The sequence below is a fragment of the Arachis ipaensis genome, chromosome B2 (genome assembly GCF_059453495.1).
Source record: "Arachis ipaensis isolate K30076 ecotype BB chromosome B2, ASM5945349v1, whole genome shotgun sequence".
Classification (NCBI taxonomy): Eukaryota; Viridiplantae; Streptophyta; class Magnoliopsida; order Fabales; family Fabaceae; genus Arachis; species Arachis ipaensis.
In genome coordinates this window covers 58,896,580-58,916,696 of record NC_142437.1, presented here as the reverse complement: position 1 = coordinate 58,916,696, position 20,117 = coordinate 58,896,580, and the positions used below count along the sequence as shown (strand labels likewise).

At 39.1% G+C, this 20,117-nt stretch overlaps 1 non-coding gene across 1 annotated transcript; it reads left to right on the top strand.

The window, feature by feature from the left end:
• The first annotated feature begins 2,159 nt into the window (after positions 1 to 2,159).
• On the top strand, positions 2,160 to 2,266 carry LOC148574023 (small nucleolar RNA R71). Its single transcript, XR_015905825.1, has one exon. It is a non-coding gene; the product is annotated as a small nucleolar RNA R71 (small nucleolar RNA).
• The last annotated feature ends 17,851 nt before the right edge of the window (positions 2,267 to 20,117 follow it).

Genomic DNA, 20,117 nt, shown 5'->3' with positions numbered 1-20,117 from the left:
GCTTTTTGCTCTTGCCTTTTGGTTTTAAGAGCTTTTGGCTTTTTCTGCTTGCTTTTGCTCTCTTTTTTTTTCGCTATTTTTTTTTCTTTTTTTTTTCTGCAAGCTTTGTTCTTTGCTGCTTTTTCTTACTTCAAGAATCATTTTTATGATTTTTCATATTATCAAATAACATGTCTCCTTGTCATCATTCTTTCAAGAGCCAACATATTTAACATTCTTAAACAACAACTTCAAAAGACATATGCACTGTTCAAGCATTCATTCAGAAAACAAGAAGCATTGTCACCACATCAATATAATTAAACTAAGTTCAAGGATAAATTCGAAACTCATGTACTTCTTGTTCTTTTGAATTAAAACATTTTTCATTTAGGAGAGGTGATAGATTCATAGGACATTCATAACTTTAAGACAAAGTTACTTAGAAACTAATGATCATGTAATAAAGACACAAACATAGATAAACATTTAACATAAGAAAACGAAAAACAGAAAGTTTAAGAACAAGGAATGAGTCCACCTTAGTGATGGTGGCGTTTTCTCCTTGAGGAAACAATGATGTCCTTCAGCTCTTCTATGTCTCTTCCTTGTCTCTGTTGCTTGATCCCTAATGATTTTGGTTCTCCTATCCTTAGTTGCTCGCAATAATTGTGTGGGGGAAAATGTCCCCTGAGGTATCTCAGGGATCTCTTGTTTTGCAGTCAAATGTTCTACCACTGAGCTATAGATCCTTTACACGAATCTCTCCATCTCCCATGACTTAGAGGTGGAAGCTTTTGTCTTCCCTTTTCTCTTCTCTCTCTCTTTTTTTTTTGAGGTTTCTCTGGCCTTAGGTGCCATCAATGGTTATGGAAAAGCAAAATAAGCAATGCTTTTACCACACCAAACTTAGAATGTTGCTCGCGCTCGAGCAGGAGAAGAAAGAATAGATGAAGAAGAAGATGTGGAAGAAACTAGGATTATGAGGAGGGAAGGTGGGGATCCTGTGGGATCCACAGATCCTGAGATGATCCTGTGAGGTTCACAGATCTTGAGGTGTCAAGGATTTACATCCCTACACCAATTAGGCATGTAAAATGCCTTTGCATGCAATTCTGGCATTTAAACGCCGAACTAATGCTTGTTCTGGGCGTTCAGCGCCCAGATGCAGCATATTTCTGGTGTTGAACGCCAGCCAGATGCTTGTTTCTGGCGTTCAACGCCAACTCTTCCTCAGTGTGCATTTCTGGCGTCTGAACACCAGGATGCTACTTGTTTCTTATGGAATCTCTATGGTCTCTAGATGAGCCTCAGAGTCCTTTGGTTCCTCAGAGGGAAACTCCTTATTGATCACTGGACGTCCCAGGAGGTCTTCCGCCTTGGGATTCACGTCCTCCACTTCCTCCTTGGGTTCGACCATGATGGTTATATCAATGGCCTTGCACTCTCCTTTTGGATTTTCTTCTGTATTGCTTGGAAGAGTACTAGGAGGGATTTCAGTGATCCTTTTACTCAGCTGGCCCACTTGTGCCTCCAAATTTCTACTGGAGGACCTTGTTTCATTCATGAAACTTAGAGTGGCCTTAGATAGATCAGAGACTAAGTTTGCTAAATAAGAGGTATTTTGTTCAGAGTTCTCTGTCTGTTGCTGAGTAGATGATGGAAAAGGTTTACTATTGTTAAACCTGTTTCTTCCACCATTATTAAAGCCTTGTTGAGGTTTTTGATCCTTCCATGAGAGATTTGGGTGATTTCTCCATGAGGGATTATAGGTGTTTCCATATGGTTCACCCATGTAATTCACCTCTGCTATTGCAGGGTTTTCAGGATCATAGGCCTCTTCTTCAGAAGGCGCCTCTTGAGTACTGTTGGATGCAGCTTCCATTCCATTCAGACTCTGAGAAATCATATTGACTTGCTGAGTCAATATTTTATTCTGAGCCAATATGGCATTCAGAGTATCAATTTCAAGAACTCCCTTCTTCTGAGGCGTCCCATTACTCACAGGGTTCCTCTCAGAAGTGTACATGAACTGATTATTAGCAACCATGTCAATAAGTTCTTGAGCTTCTGCAGGCGTTTTCTTTAGGTGAATGGATCCCCCTGCAGAAGTATCTAATGACATCTTTGATAGCTCAGATAAACCATCATAGAATATATCCAGGATGGTCCATTCTGAAAGGATGTCAGAAGGACACTTTTTGGTCAGTTGCTTGTATCTCTCCCAAGCTTCATAGAGGGATTCACCTTCTTTCTGTCTGAAGGTTTGAACATCCACTCTAAGCTTGCTCAACTTTTGAGGAGGAAAGAACTTGGCTAAGAAAGCCGTGACTAGCTTATCCCAAGAGTTGAGGCTATCTTTGGGCTGAGAGTCCAACCACACTCTAGCTCTGTCTCTTACAGCAAACGGAAAAAGCATAAGCCTGTAGACTTCAGGATCTACTCCATTAGTCTTAACAGTATCACAGATCTGCAAGAATTCAGTCAAGAATTGAAAAGGATCTTCAGATGGAGGTCTAGGGAACTTGCAGTTCTGCTGCATCAGAGAAACTAATTGAGGTTTCACCTCAAAATTGTTTGCTCCAATGGTGGGGATGGAGATGCTTCTTCCATGTAAATTAGAATTAGGTGCAGTAAAGTCACCAAGCATCCTCCTTGCATTATTATTATTTTCGGCTGCCATCTCCTCTTCTTGTTCGAAAATTTCTGAAAGGTGCTTGCTGGATTGTTGTAATTTAACTTCTCTTAGTTTCCTCTTCAGAGTCCTTTCAGGTTCTGGATCTGCTTCAACAAGAATATTCTTGTCCTTGCTCCTGCTCATATAAAAAAGAGGGAACAGAAAACTAATAATAATAGGGATCCTTTTTGCCCAGGTGTAGAGGTTCCCTTAGGTGAGTGAAAGAAAAGAAGAGTAGAAGAAAAAAAGAAGAGAAAATCTGAATTCAGAGAGAGAGAGGGGGTTCGGATTTTTGGTGAGTGAGGAAGAGATGTTAGTAAATAAATAAATAAATAGAATGAGGTGAGAGAGAAAGAGGATTTTCGAAAATAATTTTTCAAAAAGAGTTAGTGATTTTCAAAAATAGTTTTTGAAAAAGGTTAGTAATTTTTGAAATTTAAAATCAAAATTTAAAATAATTATTTAATTAAAAAGAAATTTTGAAAAAGAGGAAGGTATTTTCGAAAATTAGAGAGAGAGAGAGTTAATTAGGTAGTTTAGAAAAAGATAACAAACAAAAAGTTAGTTAGTTAGTTGAAACAAATTTAAAAATCAATTTTGAAAAGATAAGAAGATGAGAAGTTAGAAAAGATATTTTAAAATCAAATTTTGAAAAAGATAAGATAAAAAGATATTTTTGAAAAGATATGATTGAAATTAGTTTTGAAAAAGATTTGATTTTTAAAATCACAATTAATGACTTGATTCACAAGAAATCACAAGATATGATTCTAGAACTTAAAGTTTGAATCTTTCTTAACAAGCAAGTAACAAACTTGAAATTTTTGAATTAAAACATTAATTGATGATGTTATTTTTGAAAATTAGGAGATAAAGATAAGAAAAAGATTTTTGAAAAATATTTTTAAAATTTTCGAAAATAAATAAGGAAAATGAAAAAGATTTGATTTTTGAAAAAGATTTTGAAAAAAAGATAAGATTTTTAAATTGAAAATTTGATTTGACTTATAAAAAACAACTAAATTTTAAAAATTTTTGATAAAGTCAATCCAAATTTTCGAAATTTATGAGTGAAAAAAGGAAATATATTTTTTTGATTTTTGAATTTTTATGATGAGAGAGAAAAAACATGAAAATGATGCAATGCATGAAAATTTTTAGATCAAAACAATGAATGCATGCAAGAATGCTATGAATGTCAAGATGAACACCAAGAACACTTTGAAGATCATGATGAACATCAAGAATATATTTTTTTTTGAAAAATTTTATATGCAAAGAAAACATGCAAGACACCAAACTTTGAAATCTTTAATGCCTAGAGACTAAGAATTCAAGAATGCATATGAAAAACACCATACAACACAAAACAATATAATATGAAGATCAATCAAGAAGGTTTATCAAGAACAACTTGAAGATCATGATGAATGCAATGCATGAATGCAATTTTCGAAAAATGCATGAGTATGCAATTGACACCAAACTTAAAAATCTGACTCAAGACTCAAACAAGAAACATAAAATATTTTTTATTTTTATGATTTTCTAAATTTTTTTGGATTTTTCAAAAATTATTTGAAAAAGAAAAATAAGGATTCCAAAATTTTTAATATGAATTCCAGGAGTCTTGTGCTCTTTAATCTAAAGCTTCAATCTGAGGGTTAGACATGGCTTAATAGCCAGTCAAGCTTTAGCATGTAAATCAGGTGGATCAGGAACAGCAGCAGGTGGATTAGCAATAACTAGCTTGCTCTTGATAATGTTGGGTTGGAAGCCCCAGTCCAAATAAATTTAGACATGGCTTTACAGCCAGCCAGGCTTCACATGCTTCATGAAACTCTAGAATTCATTCTTAAAAATTCTGAAGAAAAATATAATTTTTTTGAAAATATTTTTTTTTTCGAGAATAAAGGAGAAATTTTTGAAAGATTTTTGAAAAAAAAATTTTTTGAAAACTTTTTGAAAATAAAACAAAAAGAAAATTACCTAATCTGAGCAACATGATGAATCGTCAGTTGTCCAAACTCAAACAATCCCCGGCAACGATGCCAAAAACTTGGTGCACGAAATTGTGATCTCAGGCAACGGTGCCAAAAACTCTGTACGCACGTCTTAATAAATCGTTTTTCATTCACAACTTCGATACAACTAACCAGCAAGTGCACTGGGTCGTCCAAGTAATAAACCTTACGTGAGTAAGGGTCGATCCCACGGAGATTGTTGGTATGAAGCAAGCTATGGTCATCTTGTAGATCTCAGTCAGGCGGATATCAAATGGTTACGGAGTTTTCAAAAATAATAATAAATAAACAGAGAATAAAGATAGAAATACTTATGTATATCATTGGTGAGAATTTCAGATAAAGGTATAGAGATGCTTTCGTCCCTCTAAACTTTTGCTTTCCTACTGTCTTCATCCAATCAGTCCTACTCCTTTCCATGGCTGGCTTTATGTAAGGACATCACCATTGTCAATAGCTACTTTTCATCCTCTCTGTGAAAATGGTCCGATGCGGTGTCACTGCATGGCTAATCATCTGGAGGCATCACCGTGGTCAATGGCTGCATCCTATCCTCTTGTGAAAATGGTCCAAATGCTCTGTCACAGCACGGCTAATCATCTGAGGTTCTCGATCATACTGGAATAGGATTCACCCTCCTTTTTCGTCTGTCACTACGCCCAGCACTCACGAGTTTGAAGTTCGTCACAGTCATTCAATCCCAGAATCCTACTCGGAATACCACAGACAAGGTTTAGACTTTCCAGATTCTCATGAATGCCGCCATCAATCTAGCTTATACCACGAAGATTCTGATTAAGAGATCCAAGAGATAATCATTCAATCTAAGGTAGAACGGAAGTGGTTGTCAGGCACGCGTTCATTGGGAATAATGATGATTGTCACGTTCATCACATTCATGTTAAAGTGCGAATGAATATCTTAGAAGCGGAATAAGTTGAATTGAATAGAAAAACAGCAGTACTTTGCATTAATTCATGAGGAACAGCAGAGCTCCACACCTTAATCTATAGAGTGTAGAAACTCTACCGTCAAAAATACATAAGTGATGAAGGTCCAGGCATGGCCGAATGGCCAGCCCCCAAACGTGATCACATGATCAAAAATACAATCCAGGATGATCCGAAGATGCCTAATACAATAGTAAAAGGTCCTATTTATACTAAACTAGCTACTAGGGTTTACAGAAGTAAGTAATTGATGCATAAATCCACTTCCGGGGCCCACTTGGTGTGTGCTTGGGCTGAGCTTGAACGTTACACGTGCAGAGGCTTCTTCTGGAGTTGAACGCCAAGTTGTAACGTGTTTTTGGCGTTCAACTCTGGTTCGTGACGTGTTTCTGGCGTTTAACTCCAGACTATAGCGTAGAACTGGCGTTCAACGCCCTTTTTCGTTGGCTAAACTCGGCCAAAGTATGGACTATTATATATTTCTGGAAAGCCCTGGATGTCCACTTTCCAACGCAATTAGAAGCGTGCCATTTTGAGTTCTGTAGCTCCAGAAAAGCTACTTTGAGTGCAGGGAGGTCAGAATCCAACAACATCAGCAGTCCTTCATCAACCTCTGAATCTGATTTTTGCTCAAGTCCCTCAATTTCAGCCAGAAAATACCTGAAATCACAGAAAAACACACAAACTCATAGTAAAGTCTAGAAATGTGAATTTAACATAAAAACTAATGAAAACATCCCTAAAAGTAACTAGATTCTACTAAAAACATACTAAAAATAATGCCAAAAAGCGTATAAATTATCCACTCATCACTCTTCTTAGCTGACGTCGACCTGTACGACTTTGCCCCTGCTTGAGTTCGGACCTTTCCATGAGATCGTGCTTTCAGAGCTTCGATCTCTTTGAGGAAGTCGTGCTCAAGCATCCTGACTTTAGTCAATCTTGAGTAGTTTCTCCTTTGTGCGAGTCTGGTATTGCCCTTTTGAGAGGTCTTTTCAGCCTTCTTCTGACTTGTTTGTCTTCACTGCTCGAGCTTTTTAGTCATAATCCAACAACTTTTTAGGTAGTGTTCCGATGGGGAACCTTTTTGTTTGGATGACTTTTTAGCTCCGTCTTTGAGGCCGTGCTTTGGCTTTTTAAGTAGTGTCTTTTTTTTCAAGACTTCGTACTTTTCACCGAAGCACTTCTGGCTTTGGTCTTTTGACCTTTCCTTGGCCTTTGTGAGATGTTTATAGAGTGTTGGTACTTTTCTGTTTGACCGCTTTTTGATTAGATCTCTCTTAGTCCGTCTTCGGTTTAGGCGGGATGACCTTTGGGGCTAACTTGTCTGACAACTTTTTAGTGTTCTTGGTAGAACCTTTTTAGTTGGTCTGAACAATTTTGATAGCCTTGTCATGGAGCCGTGGCTTTTTGGGTGGAGCTATGTCCCTTTTAGCGCACGTTTTTCATTGGTCCGACTTCTATTCTCGATCCTTCTTTAGCTTTCGTTGGTCCGACTTCTCTTGTCGGTCCAAACTGTAGCTTTCGTTGGTCCGACTCCTTCTTTGTCGGTCCAAGCTGTAGCTTTCGTTGGTCCGACTTCGTTTTGTCGGTCCAAGTTGTAGCTTTAATTGGCTCAGGCCGACTTCTTCATGTCGACCTCTTCTAAGTTATTTATAGTAATCCATTTTTAGTTGGACCTTGCCAGGTCTCTTTTTATGGATTACTTTTTATAACCTTTTGTAGCTTGTCGGGCCGACTTCGTCATGTCGGTCCCTTCTAAGTTATTTCTAGTAATCCATTTTTAGTTGGACCTTTGTCAGGTCTCTTTTATGGATTACTTTTATAACTGTGATTTTGTTGGGCCGACTTTATCATGTCGGTCCCTTCTAAGTTATTTCTAGTAATCTATTTCATTTGGACCTTTTGTCAAGTCTCTTTTATGGATTACCTTTATAACTTTGTGATTTTGTTGGGCCGACTACATCATGTCGGTCTCTTCTAAGTTATTTATAGTAATCCTCTTTATTTGGACCCTTGTCAGGTCTCTTTTAGGGATTACTTTTATAACTTTGTTATTTTGTTGGGCCGATTTCATCATGTCGGTCCTTTCTTAGTTATTTTTAGTAATCCTCTTTTTTAGGGCTGGCCAGGCCTCTTTCCAGGGATTTACTTTTTATAACTGTGGTTTTTGTGGTCGACTGGTCCGACTTCTTTACGTCGGCTTGTCTTTAAGTTATTTTTAGCAACCCATTTTTATTAAGACCTCGTCAGATCCTTTCTATGGATCACTTTCGATAACTTCTTGCATTATTCTGTTTTGTTGCCTTTTCATCTTTACCGATTTTGTAGAAATTGGGTTTGTTCCCCATTTGGTCGACCTTTTGATGAATTTGGTTTTCATCTTCATTGGTCCTTATCGTGATCGAGCAGTGAATTTGATTTTCACTTTCTGCCAATCTATAGCTTTATAATCGGGCGATGAATTTTTTGCTTTTCAGATTAATGCGTCTTGATAAGAGGATTTGTAGAAAATCTTCTTAAGTTGCAGGTGTGCCATGACCTTGGTAGCTCTCGCCCTTCTAGTTTGGATACCCTGTAGTAGCCTTTTCCCAGTACCTCTGTGCCTCACTAGGGTCCTTTCCAGTTAGCTGCTAGCTTCCCCTCTCCCGGTTGTCTTGTTCCGAAATCATTTCGAATTAGGATGAGGTCGTTGTTGACAAAGCTTCGCTGTACTACCTTCTGATTGTATCTTGAGGCCATTCGACGTTTTAATGCCTCTTCCTTGATCCGAGCTCTTTCTCGGATTTCTGGAAGTAGGTCGAGTTCTTCCCTTTGGATTTAGGAGTTGACCTCTTCATTGTAGAGGATCATTCTGCGGGATCCTTCTTCAATCTCTACTGGGATCATTACCTCCATTCCATAAGCCAATCGGAAGGGTGATTCCCCCGTGGTGAAGTGTGGAGTTGTCCGATATGCCCATAGAACTTGTGGGAGCTCTTCAGCCCAAGCTCCTTTTGCGTCCTGTAGTCTCCATTTTAACCCAGCTAGTATGACTTTGTTGGCAGCTTTTGCTTGTCCATTGGCTTGTGGGTGTTCTACGGATGTGAATTGGTGCTTTATTTTCAAGTCAGCCACCAACTTCTTGAAATATGTGTCTGTGAATTGAGTACAATTGTCTGTGGTGATGGAGTAAGGAACCCCAAACCTTGTAACAATGTTTCTATACAAGAATTTCTAACTTCTTTGAGCAGTGGCATTAGCTAGGGGTTCTGCCTCAATCCATTTTGTAAAATAGTTTACTCCGATGATGAGGAACTTGACCTGTCCTGATCCTTGAGGGAATGGCCCAAGGAGGTCAAGTTCCCATTTTGCAAATGGCCAGGGTGAGGTTACGCTGATGAGCTCCTCTGGTTGGGCGATATGGAAGTTAGCATGCTTTTGATATAAAGCTTTGACTTTGTATTTGGGTTTTTGCTCTGTTGTTCCCTCCAAAAGGTGCCCCTGGACTTTCGTGTGAGTCCTGGGGTTTCCCTTTTACTGCTGTACCTGACACCTGATGTCTTGCTATTTTTGTCTGAGTTGTTTCCTTATTTATCCGAGTTGTTTGGTAGTAACCCCATAGTTGACCTATGTCTTCTTGAAAAAACATTGCTGAGATGTCTACTAAGATCCTGGACGACATGTCTGATTGGCTGGATTCCATAGTTTTAATGCGTGTTACTATGGCTAACCCTGAGTACTGTGTGCTACTTAGGAGGTTCCGTAGAATTTGTAGGGATAGAGATGAGGAGAAGAATTATGAGTTGGTGTCGCCGAAACCTGAGGAGGGGGTTTGTTTTCCTTCCTTGACTCCGGAGGAACGACCCTGACCTGATATGGCTAGGACTTTTTCTTCCTTCGAGGATGATGGATTTTGCAGTGTTTCTTGGATGAGGCTTCTATTATTGCCCCTGGTTTGGTGTTGGCTAGTTTTGAAAGTGCACCAGCTCGGGCATTCTGTTCTCGAGGTATATGTTGGACCTCATATCCCTCGAATTGTCCGAGCTGTTGGTGTTGGTTAGTTTTGAAAGTGCATCAGCTCGAGCATTCTGTTCCCGAGGTATATGTCGGACCTCATATCCCCCGGATTGTCCGAGCTGTTCTCTGGTTTTGTCCAGGGTCCCCCAAATTACCAGAGGTATTTTTTCATGGTGGGATCCTTAGCTTGGTTGCTCCCTTCTATTTGTGAGGTGACTACTTGTGAATCACTGGACACGGTAAGCTCCTACCTTCTTAGCCAGCCTTAAACCAGCCAGTAGTGCCTCGTATTAAGCTTAGTCATTTAGCTTGATTTGGCTTCCCTAATTGCTTTCTATAATCACACCTGCACCACTCCCGATTTTTTTGAAGAGTCGTCCACGTAGAGATTCCATTTTTTAGGAGTTCCCGGGGTGTCAGTGTACTCTATAATGAATTCGGCCAGATACTGTAATTTGATGGCTGTCTGAGCTTTCATATCGAAGATCGAATTGGGATAACTTGACTGTCCACTGTAGGATTCTTCCAGCTAAGTTTGTTTTCTGTAGGAAGCCTTTTATGGGCTGGTTGGTCCGAACTCTGATAGTGTAAGCTTGAAAGTATGGGTGGAGTCATTGAGAGGTGAGTATGAGGGTGTAGGCAAAATTTTTCTATCATTTGATAGTTTAGTTCGGCCCCTTGTAGAGCCTTGCTGATGAAGTAGACAGGTTGTTGCCCACTTTCGTCTTCTTTGACTAGTGCTGAGGCTATTGCCTGACTTCCCACTGCGAGGTATAATATGAGTTCTTCACTTTCCCGTGGTCTGGTAAGAATGAGTGGTTGCCCCAAGAATTTTTGAAATCTTGGAAGGCTTGTTCGCACTCCGTTGTCCTTTTCAAACCTCTCTCCCTTCCTTAATATACCTCTTTGAGGTGTCTTTTGTAAGATGATTTAGAGATCCGTCCTCCTGCGAATCCTGCATTTATCATATGAACATGTCTCTCAGGGGTGTGAGGTGGATGTTCAACTCGTCCGACCTCTTCGGTGTGGGGTGGACGTTCTACTCGTCCGACCTCTTCGGTGTGAGGTGGATGTTCAACTCATCCGACCTCTTCAGTGTGAGGTGGATGTTCAACTCGTCCGACCTCTTCGGTGTGAGGTGGACGTTCAACTCGCCCAACTTCTTCGTCCCTTCTTCTTTTTCTTAGTTCATCCACTTTATTGGCTAAGTACCGATCTAATCGCCCTTCTGTTGCCAATTTCTTTATGACATTCTTTAGGTCGAAGCACTCGTTGGTAGGATGTCTGTAGATTTGGTGGTACTCGCAGTATTCTGTCCGATTTCCTCCTCCTTTTTACTTTTGATTCGGCGAGGTGGTGGGATCTTCTCTGTGTGACATATTTCTCGGTAAACATCCATAAGAGACACCCGAAGAGGGGTGTAATTGTTGTATTTTCTAGGCTTCTCACCGGGTTGATCTTTTTTTTCCTTGGACTCTTTATCCTTGTCCCGTAGTGGGTTAGGAGAATCCGGTTTTTGAGCTGTCTCCCAATCGGGAGTTCTGCTCCATATTGATATATTTTTCTGCCCTTTCTTGAACCTCGTTTAGAGATGTTGGGTACTTCTTGGATACTGAGTGGCTGAAAGGTCCTTCTCTTAGGCCATTGATGAGTCCCATGATGGCCGCTTCTGTTGGAAGACTTTGTATGTCAAGGCATGTTTTATTGAATCTTTCCATGTAGCTGCGAAGGCTTTCCCGATCTCCTTGTTTAATTCCCAGCAAGCTTAGAGCGTGTTTGGCTTTATCCTTCTGGATGGAGAACCTGGCGAGGAATTTTTTGGCTAAGTCATCAAAACTTGTGATGGATCTTGGAGGCAAACTGTCGAACCACTTTATTGCTGTCTTTGTTAGGGTAGTCGGGAAGGCTTTGCATCAAATGTCGTCCGAGGCGTCAGTGAGATACATTCTACTTCTGAAATTACTGAGATGATGGCTGGGATCTGATGTGTCGTCGTACGGAGTCATGTCAGGGGGTTTAAAGTCTTTTGGGATTTTGGCCTTCATGATCTCTTTGATAAATGGGTCTTGGTCTTTACGAGGGCTGTCTTCATGATTGGATCGGATAGTTTTAGCTTTGAGGTTGGCTTCAAGCTTTAGGAGCTTGTCCTCTAGCTCTCGGCGTCGCCTAGCTTCCCTTCGTATGTTTCTCTCGGCCTCCCTTTGATATTCAACCTCTTTTTCGAGTTGTTTGAGGCGATCTTGGAGTGCCTCCATGACTCTTGTGTTTGGCGAGTTCTTATCTTTGTTAGGTGATGATTGGATTTTTGTGTGGTTTAGAATTTCACAAATGAGATCTCGTTGTAAGTATAATTTCTAAACCAATCAATAATCCTTTCATACAAAAGATTGTTTGTCACTAGTACAAACCCCTATATTTATAAATCGAAGTATTGAACCTCGGGTCGTTCTCCCTAGGAATTACAATGAAGTGTATTGTTATTGGTTATGAGGTATTTTGGGGTTTTTGGGATAAGAGACATGAAATGTAAATGGGAATGAAAATAAACTAATAGCTAAAAAGGTCTTGGCAAAGGTTGGTGGTCAAGGATCTCTATCCTAATCACTAACCACAACATGAGAATTGGCAAGGATCAACCTCATTAAGTCATCCTCTAACTAATGGAGAAAATTCAAATGAGCTATGTCAATCCAAGTCCATAAGTCCTAGTTCTCCACCAATTCAATTAGTGAGATCTAGAGTTAATGGCTCCCAATCGTTAATCACTTGGATATTAGTGACTCAAGAGTTCCTAAGTTACCTTCCCAAGCCAAGAGCACAAAAATCTACTCTAAAATCCAACCAAGCATTTCATCAAACACTTGGAAGGCACACAAAAAAAGCATAGTAAATTGCAAGAATTAAAGGATTCTACAACTACAAAAGTAAGAGATTAACAATAGAAAGGAAAAACAATAGAAAAGTGAACTCATAACTAGAAGAAACATTTTAACAAACACATAGAAGGCAATAAAAGCAAACAACATGAATTGTAAGAATTAAAGAGAGATCTAACTAGAATAGCAAGAGATCAACAATAGAAAAGGAAAACAATTATGAAACAACAAAGAACTTACCAATTGCATTGAAGGAGAAATGTAGATCTACAAAAGAAAGTTCATAAACTACAACTAACAATACAAAGGAATTACAAGAGAAGAAGAATTCTACAACTACAAGAGAACAATTAGGGAAGAAAAAGAAAAATTAGAAGAGGAGAAGAAGAGCTAGATCTAGATCTAAAACCTAATCCTAATTCTAGAGAGAAGTGAGAGCTTCTCTCTCTAGAAACTAACTAAAGCATGATAAAACTAAAATAAAACTAAAATAATGACTAGATGTCTCATCCCTCTACAATCCTTGTGTTAAATAGCATCAGAAATGAGTTGGATTGGGCCCACAAGGCTTTAGAATTCGCTGGCCACGAGTTGTATTAAGTAAATTATGTGGCACCATCAGTGCGTACGTGTACTGTGCACGTGCGTGCCCCTATCCGTGATGCAACTATGGAAAATATTATATCATTTCGAAGCCCCAGATGTTAGCTTTCCAACTCAACTGGAACTGCATCATTTGGATCTCTGTAGCTCATGTTATGGTCGATTAAGTGCGAAGAGGTCGGCTTGACAGCTTTTGCGATTCCTTCATTTCTTCATGAGTTCTCCATTTTTACATGCTTTTCCTTCATTCCCTTGATCCAATCTTTGCCTCCTAAATCTGAAATCACTTAACAAACATATCAAGGCATCTAATGGGATCAAGGTGAATCAAATTTAGCTATTCTAAGTCCTAACAAGCATGTTTTCACTCTTAAGCACAATTAAAGGAGAAGTTATAAAACTATACTATTTCATTGGATAAATGTGGGTAAAAGGTTATAGAATACCCTAAATCAAGCATAAGATAAACCCTACAAATGGGGTTTATCATTAGGCTAAGAAGTATCGTCTAGTGTGACCTCCGCGTTCTTATGCGGTGTTCTGTTCTCCAAATTAGAATTGTGGTCATTGTCAAGGTTGTCCGCCATGATGAAGGGATGACTTCCAGGTCCCCGGCAATGGTGCCAATGTTCTGAGGGTTACCTAAAACTGTAGGTCGATCTTGGACGAGATCTTCTGTACTGGTCGCAGCTATGTGTCCGACTTGATGATGGTGGCTGGAGCTGCCGTGTCTGACTTGTTGGACTTGGTGGTGGTGCTGATCCTTCGTCAACGGAGGGTGGTGGTACCTACAAGGGACTCCGATGCTTAAGTTAGCAAGGGTATTAAGCAGGTTTTTAGTAGAATCAGAGTATGAGTTATATCTGGGTGCTCCAGTGTATTTATAATGGTGTGGAGTGACCTTTCTAGAGATAAGATAGTTATCTTATCTTATCTTATCTTTGAGTGAAGTCATCTTATCTTTAAGGGAACCGCCCTTATCTTTCTAGGATTTGACTGCCTTTAGATTGGGCTGCGTCCCTTCGTTTGGGCCGGCTTGGGCCTCCTCTGGCGATTTGGCCGACCTCTTTGAGAAGAGGTCGGACATGGGCCAACCTTCTAAGAGGTCGGCCAACCCGGTCCTTTATAGCTCGAACCGATGTATGAACACTTATGCTTGTACTCATCCTTGAATCTCCAAGGATCTTTGCTCCTCAAATGGTTGACAGAAGTTCCAACCACCTTCACCAAGTTTGGGTGGAGTTCCACCCAAGATATGAGCTCCCATAGTTGGTCTTCGTGCTTTGAACTGGGATCCCATATCTTATTTTCACACCCGTCCTCTTGTTGGTCTTCATGGATTTTCCGTTCGGGTGGTCGAAAAGTAGGTTTCTCTTTAGCGCACCAAGTTTTCTTCCTAGACCCATGTAAAGTGGCATTCGTCCACTCATGGTCCCTATACCTTGAAGCTTGGACCTCAACGAGCCTAATTCCAAGCTTCCAACCACTACACAACTCCTTTTTACCCTTAGTTCCACAAAGAGCTCTAAGTTGTCCATCCGTTTCAATCAAGCCATATTCAAGTGAGAAAGTGAAAATTAAGGGTAAGATTTTTACCCACTTGAATGATGTGTTGGATGGTGGCTTAGGGAGGGCGACCTCCCCACACTTAGACAATGCACGGTCGACTTCCTTATGCTCTTCTTTGGGTATTTCCACCTCTTGACAACTTCTTTCATCTTCTTCTTGCTTGTTGACTTCTTCCAATTCTTCCTCATCACCAATCAAATCAAACTTGGGAGGTTGTGTGAAATCTATTTCCATATCAACTTCACACTTGATGGAAGAGTCTTCAATGAGATCACCAACATCATTTGGTGTTGAGTTGTCTTCAATAGCTTCCATTTCATGTTCCATGGGAGAGGATTCAATTGTTGATAAGAATTCATTAATGATTGAGTCCATCTTTTGATCAACTTTCTCATATTCTTCAATCTTGATATGCTCCGGAGGTTGTTGAGACCTCCATGGTGGTTCCGCATCTCCTAGATCTTGATGCCAGGGCATTTTGGCCAGTTTCACTGACCTTTTCTTTACTATTTTAGGGTAGTTTCATGCATTTTCTTAGTAAATAAGCAAGTTTTGGGTAGAAATACACTTACATCTTGATTCAAGCAAACATTGTGAACTTTACATGATTTCATGAGAATTATGCATGAATTGAATGACAAATTGGATAATGCATGATCTCATGACTTGGAATAGAGCTTTGATGCACTCTATTTGCTTGATTCAGGACAAAGGAAGCAAGGAAGAACCACGTTAGTAGCCACGTTAGTCTAATTAACGTGACCACTAACGTGGAATGGGCATAAGCTTGTGGCGTTAATGAGAAAAGTGATCGCCAATAACGCCTTCGAAAGCCATCATAGCCCACGTTAGTTGCCACGTTAGTTACATTAACGTGGGAGCTAACGTGGAAAGAAAAGAGGAGCTCCAATGTTAGTTGTAAAAGTGAACACCACTAACGTTCCAAAAGGCCATACATAAGCCACGTTAAGAGCCACGTTAATCTAATTAACGTAAACTCTAACGTGGGAGGAGGAAGAAATCGCCAACGTTAGTGACACTCACCTTTGTCACTAAACGTTGGACTAGGCCAACATTTCCCACGTTAATGGTCACGTTAAGACCACTAACATGAAGGGTAACGTGGAGCAAGGAGTGATAGGCCAACGTTAGTGACACTCACCTTTGTCACTAACGTTGGAGATGGCAATTACCACCACATTAGTGGCCACGTTAATCTAATTAACGTAAACTCTAACGTGGGAAGGAGGGGCGTTTGGAGCATTAGTGAGAAAGGTAAGTGTCACTAACGCTCTTGATGCTTAGGCATGCCTACGTTAAGGGTCACGTTAGTTATACTAACGTGAACTCTAACGCGGGAAAAAGGTGATCGTTTTTGGTTTGGAACGTTAGTGAAAAAGGTGATCGTCACTAACATTCTCGAACCCACATTTCACTTAACGTTAACACCACTAACGTCCTAACTAACGTCCATGCCTAACTCACAATTTTTCTGCAAGCAAAGCTAAGCCCACTGAATATTGTAACTGCTTCAACTCAAGATCGACGGCCCATATCCAAGACTTGAAGAGCCAACTAGAAGATCAGAAGAGTAGTATATATAGAAGTAGTTTTGAACTAGCAGAAAAGCTTTTGGCATTTTGGAGAACTACACTCTGTATATTTTACTTTCTCTACAACTTCTAGTTTTAATTTCAGAATGCACTTTTCATTTTTGCTTTCCATTCCCAGAGCTATGAACAACTAAACCCCTTTCATTGGGTTAGGGAGCTCTGTTGTAATTTGATGGATCAATAATAGTTTTCATTATTCTTCTTCTTTCTTTTCTCTTGATTTTACTAGAAAGCTTTCAATCTTCATCCAATTGGGTAGTTGTCTTGGAAAAGAAGCTATTCATACTTTGATCCCTTCGGAACCTTGGAAGAGGAATGAAGAGATCATGCTAGAAATGCTTTCTCAAGTTGGACCAAATTGGGGTTTGGATGGATATAGTGACATATAATCCTACCAATACATTGATTTGGGAATGCATGTGGTATAAACAGTGACCATACTTCATCTCTTCTCATGAGCGATTAAATCAATGAATTGGCCAATTGTTCAAGTTTAGAGAGATTGGGTTGCCAAGGAGATCAATGAATGCATTGATTGAGGAAGAGATGAGAATGAACTTGATCCGGAGAATACAACATCTCCTGAGCCAAATGAATCCCCCATTTTTGATCTTACCCATTCTCTTTATTATCTGCCATTTACTTTTATGCTCATCTTCCCAAATCCCCATTTAAGATTCTACAATTTACTTTCTGTCATTTACATACCGCCATTTACTTCCAGCAATTACATTTTTTGTTATTTACTTTCCCGCCATTTACTTTTCTGCAAATCTCAACTCAATTTCTGCTTAGCTCAACTAGAACATTCCTCTGATTAAAGTTGCTTGACCAATCAATCCCTGTGGGATTCGACCTCACTCTATTGTGAGTTTTTACTTGACGACAATTTGGTATACTTGCTGAAGGGAAATTTGTTGAGAGATAAGTTTCCGTGCATCAAGTTTATGGCGCCGTTGCCGGGGATTGATTTTGTATCAACCATGATTAAATTGGTGGATAACTAGATTGAGCATTTTTCTTTGTTTGATTTAATTTTATTTGAGTGATTTACTTTCATTTTTAGTTATTTCTTCCCTTTTCCCCTTACCCGTTTGTGGTGTTATCTTCATTTTTTTTACAATTCAGTTCACTAACCCACTAACTGTTTGATATATTGCATCACTCACACTAACAACACCCCTAATAGGACAATGGGACAAGGAAAAGGAAGTTCAGTACCTGAACTGAACAAACACAGAGAATGTCAAGCTAGTGACAATAAAAGAGCGCTTGTTGGGAGGCAACCCAACCTGAGGTAGTTTCTTTTCATAGTTATTTCAATAAAGAGGTTAATTAGCCTTATTTATATTGCAAAAAGCTAAGTTTGGTGTTGCACACCAAAGCAATATAAGGGAGAATGAAGGATTCTAAGTTTGGTGTTCCACCAAAATATCATCATAAAACATATTCTCACCCCCTACATAATGCTAGCTTTGAGCATTTAGATAAACTAGTTAACTATTTTGCTGTTTCCAAATCATTAGTTTATTTCTTTTGGAAAATAAAAAGAGTTCACATATAAATTGTTGCATGAGGAATATTGGCAAGGAACTAAGTTTGGTGTTCACACACCAAAGTAAGTTCGAGAGCCCACACACAAGCTTTGCAGATTTACCAACACCTAAAAGGGTTGAACAGCAAGCAACATTTGAGGAGCAGGCAGAAAAATAGACAACAAATTAAAAGAACACCTGAATTACAACTCAAAAGGAGCAAATTGAAGTAAGAATGAAAAACTGCAACTCAACAGGTTGTATCTATTCTTGATCCTTGTTGTTATGTAATGAATTAATTCAGAGAATCCTTTATGTCTGGCTGGAATGATTATTTAGTTGCAAGTGGAAGTACATGTTAAAGAAAGCTATCTCCATAATTTTTGCTTGAAAGATATCTGCATAATAAATGTCATCACTCATCAGCTTGAACACTTTGTCTTGTCTCCCTTGCTGTTTGAATAAAAGAAAGATGTTTGATTTAGAAAAGTAATTGTTCAATGTTGCAAAAGTTAGAATGAAAGATTAGTGTTGGTGTGTGTTTGATTCAACTATTAGCTCATGAAATAAATGTTGCAGAATGACTTGTTTCTTAAAGCTTAAGCTAGTTTGCTGCTAGGATCCTTCAAATAATGAAAGCCCCTTGAAAATAAACCAAAAAAGAAAGAAAAAGAAAGAAGAAAAGCCAAAAGTTGGCAAAGAAACAAACAATAAGGCTAGACACCAATAGCTTGGACCCTAGGACATATGCCTATGGTGTTTGCGTACTAGGATATGCTTGGACAAGTAGGTTCTAAGGAGTATCTTAAAACTTGGCAACTTAGATCAACTGATTTGGAATTGTCAACTGAAAGTCCACAAAAAATAGCAACCTAGCTACAAAACATTTAGTGATCCAAAGAGATGCTGGGCATCAATGATCCTAGGAAGAAAAAGGTGAGCCATGTGTCTGTGGTGAAGAAGTGTTGAGTGAAAATAAGCCAAAGGCCACTACAACATTTGATACCAAGCTCTTAATAAATAATAAGCTCTGAAATGCAAAAGAAAGAAGAAAAAGCTAACAAGGGAATTAAGCAAAAAGGTAAGGAATCATAGCAGCATCCTTGGTGAACCCTTAAGGAAACATTGTTTGTTTTGACAGCAAGTAATAAATGAGCTATTTTTGATCTGCATAAAACCCCATAAACAAAATTCAACTATTTGCCTAATAAGGACATGCATACCTATCTATTTCATTCTATCTTCTCTTATGTTTAAGTGCTTGTTTGGGGACAAGCAAGTTTTAAGTTTGGTGTTGTGATGACAAGTCATCGTAGCCTAGTTTCACTAGCCTTTTTCTTTGTTTTTATTAGGTTTTATGCACTTTCTTGCATTCTAAGTAAGTAATTTGGAATGAAAATGCATGACTTTTTTGAATCAAACAACCACCATTTATTTGATGCTAAATCATGAGGATAAAGCCAAATTTAATTGAATTTTAGTGATTTATAAACCTTGTGAATTTAGTGATACTTTGATTGATTGATTTTATTACTTGTAGGTGAAAAAAGAAGAAAATAAGAAAAGCGTGGCCTAAAGGACGTTCCAAAAGAAGCAAAAAGTGTGCCCAAGGGAAGCAAAAGTGTGCAAACATTGAGGAAGAAGGAAGGCTAAGTTAGAAAAATAAACTGAGCTTCACAAGGAATGAAAGGAGAAGGCAAGATACAAAGCTAAGTTCAAATAGTTAACTGAGCACTAAAGAAAGCAAGGAAATGGTACAAAGCTCCGTTAACTAAGTTAACTTTATCGGGGACCTCTCCAAAGTAATTCAAGATGAACTTCCAAGGAGTGAAGCCACCAAGTTTCAAACTCATGAGCTAAAGGAAGCAAGGAACTCTCCTTGCAATGAAAATGAGAAGAAAATAGCCAAGATGCCTCCTCCATGGTTCGAACTTAGAACCACACGCTACTCCTTGCAAGGAAAAATCAAGAGAAATAGCTAAAATGCTTCCCCCAGGATTTGAACTTGGGAATTCCTTGAAACATAAGGAAGGAGTGCCACCAAGCTTGCAAGGAAAATCAAGAGGAAATAGCTTAAATGCTTGAGCCAAGTTTCGAACTTGGGAATTCTTTAAAACATAAGGAGGAGTGCCCACTCATCAAAGGAAATTAGCTTCAAAGATTTCCTCCACTTGCTCCCACCAGGATTTGAACCTGGGACCTTAAGGCTGAAAGCAAGGCGCTGCACCAACGAAGCTCAGTTGGATTTTCCAACTGAGCATTACTCTCCCCAAGCCTTCTACCCTTTGGCAC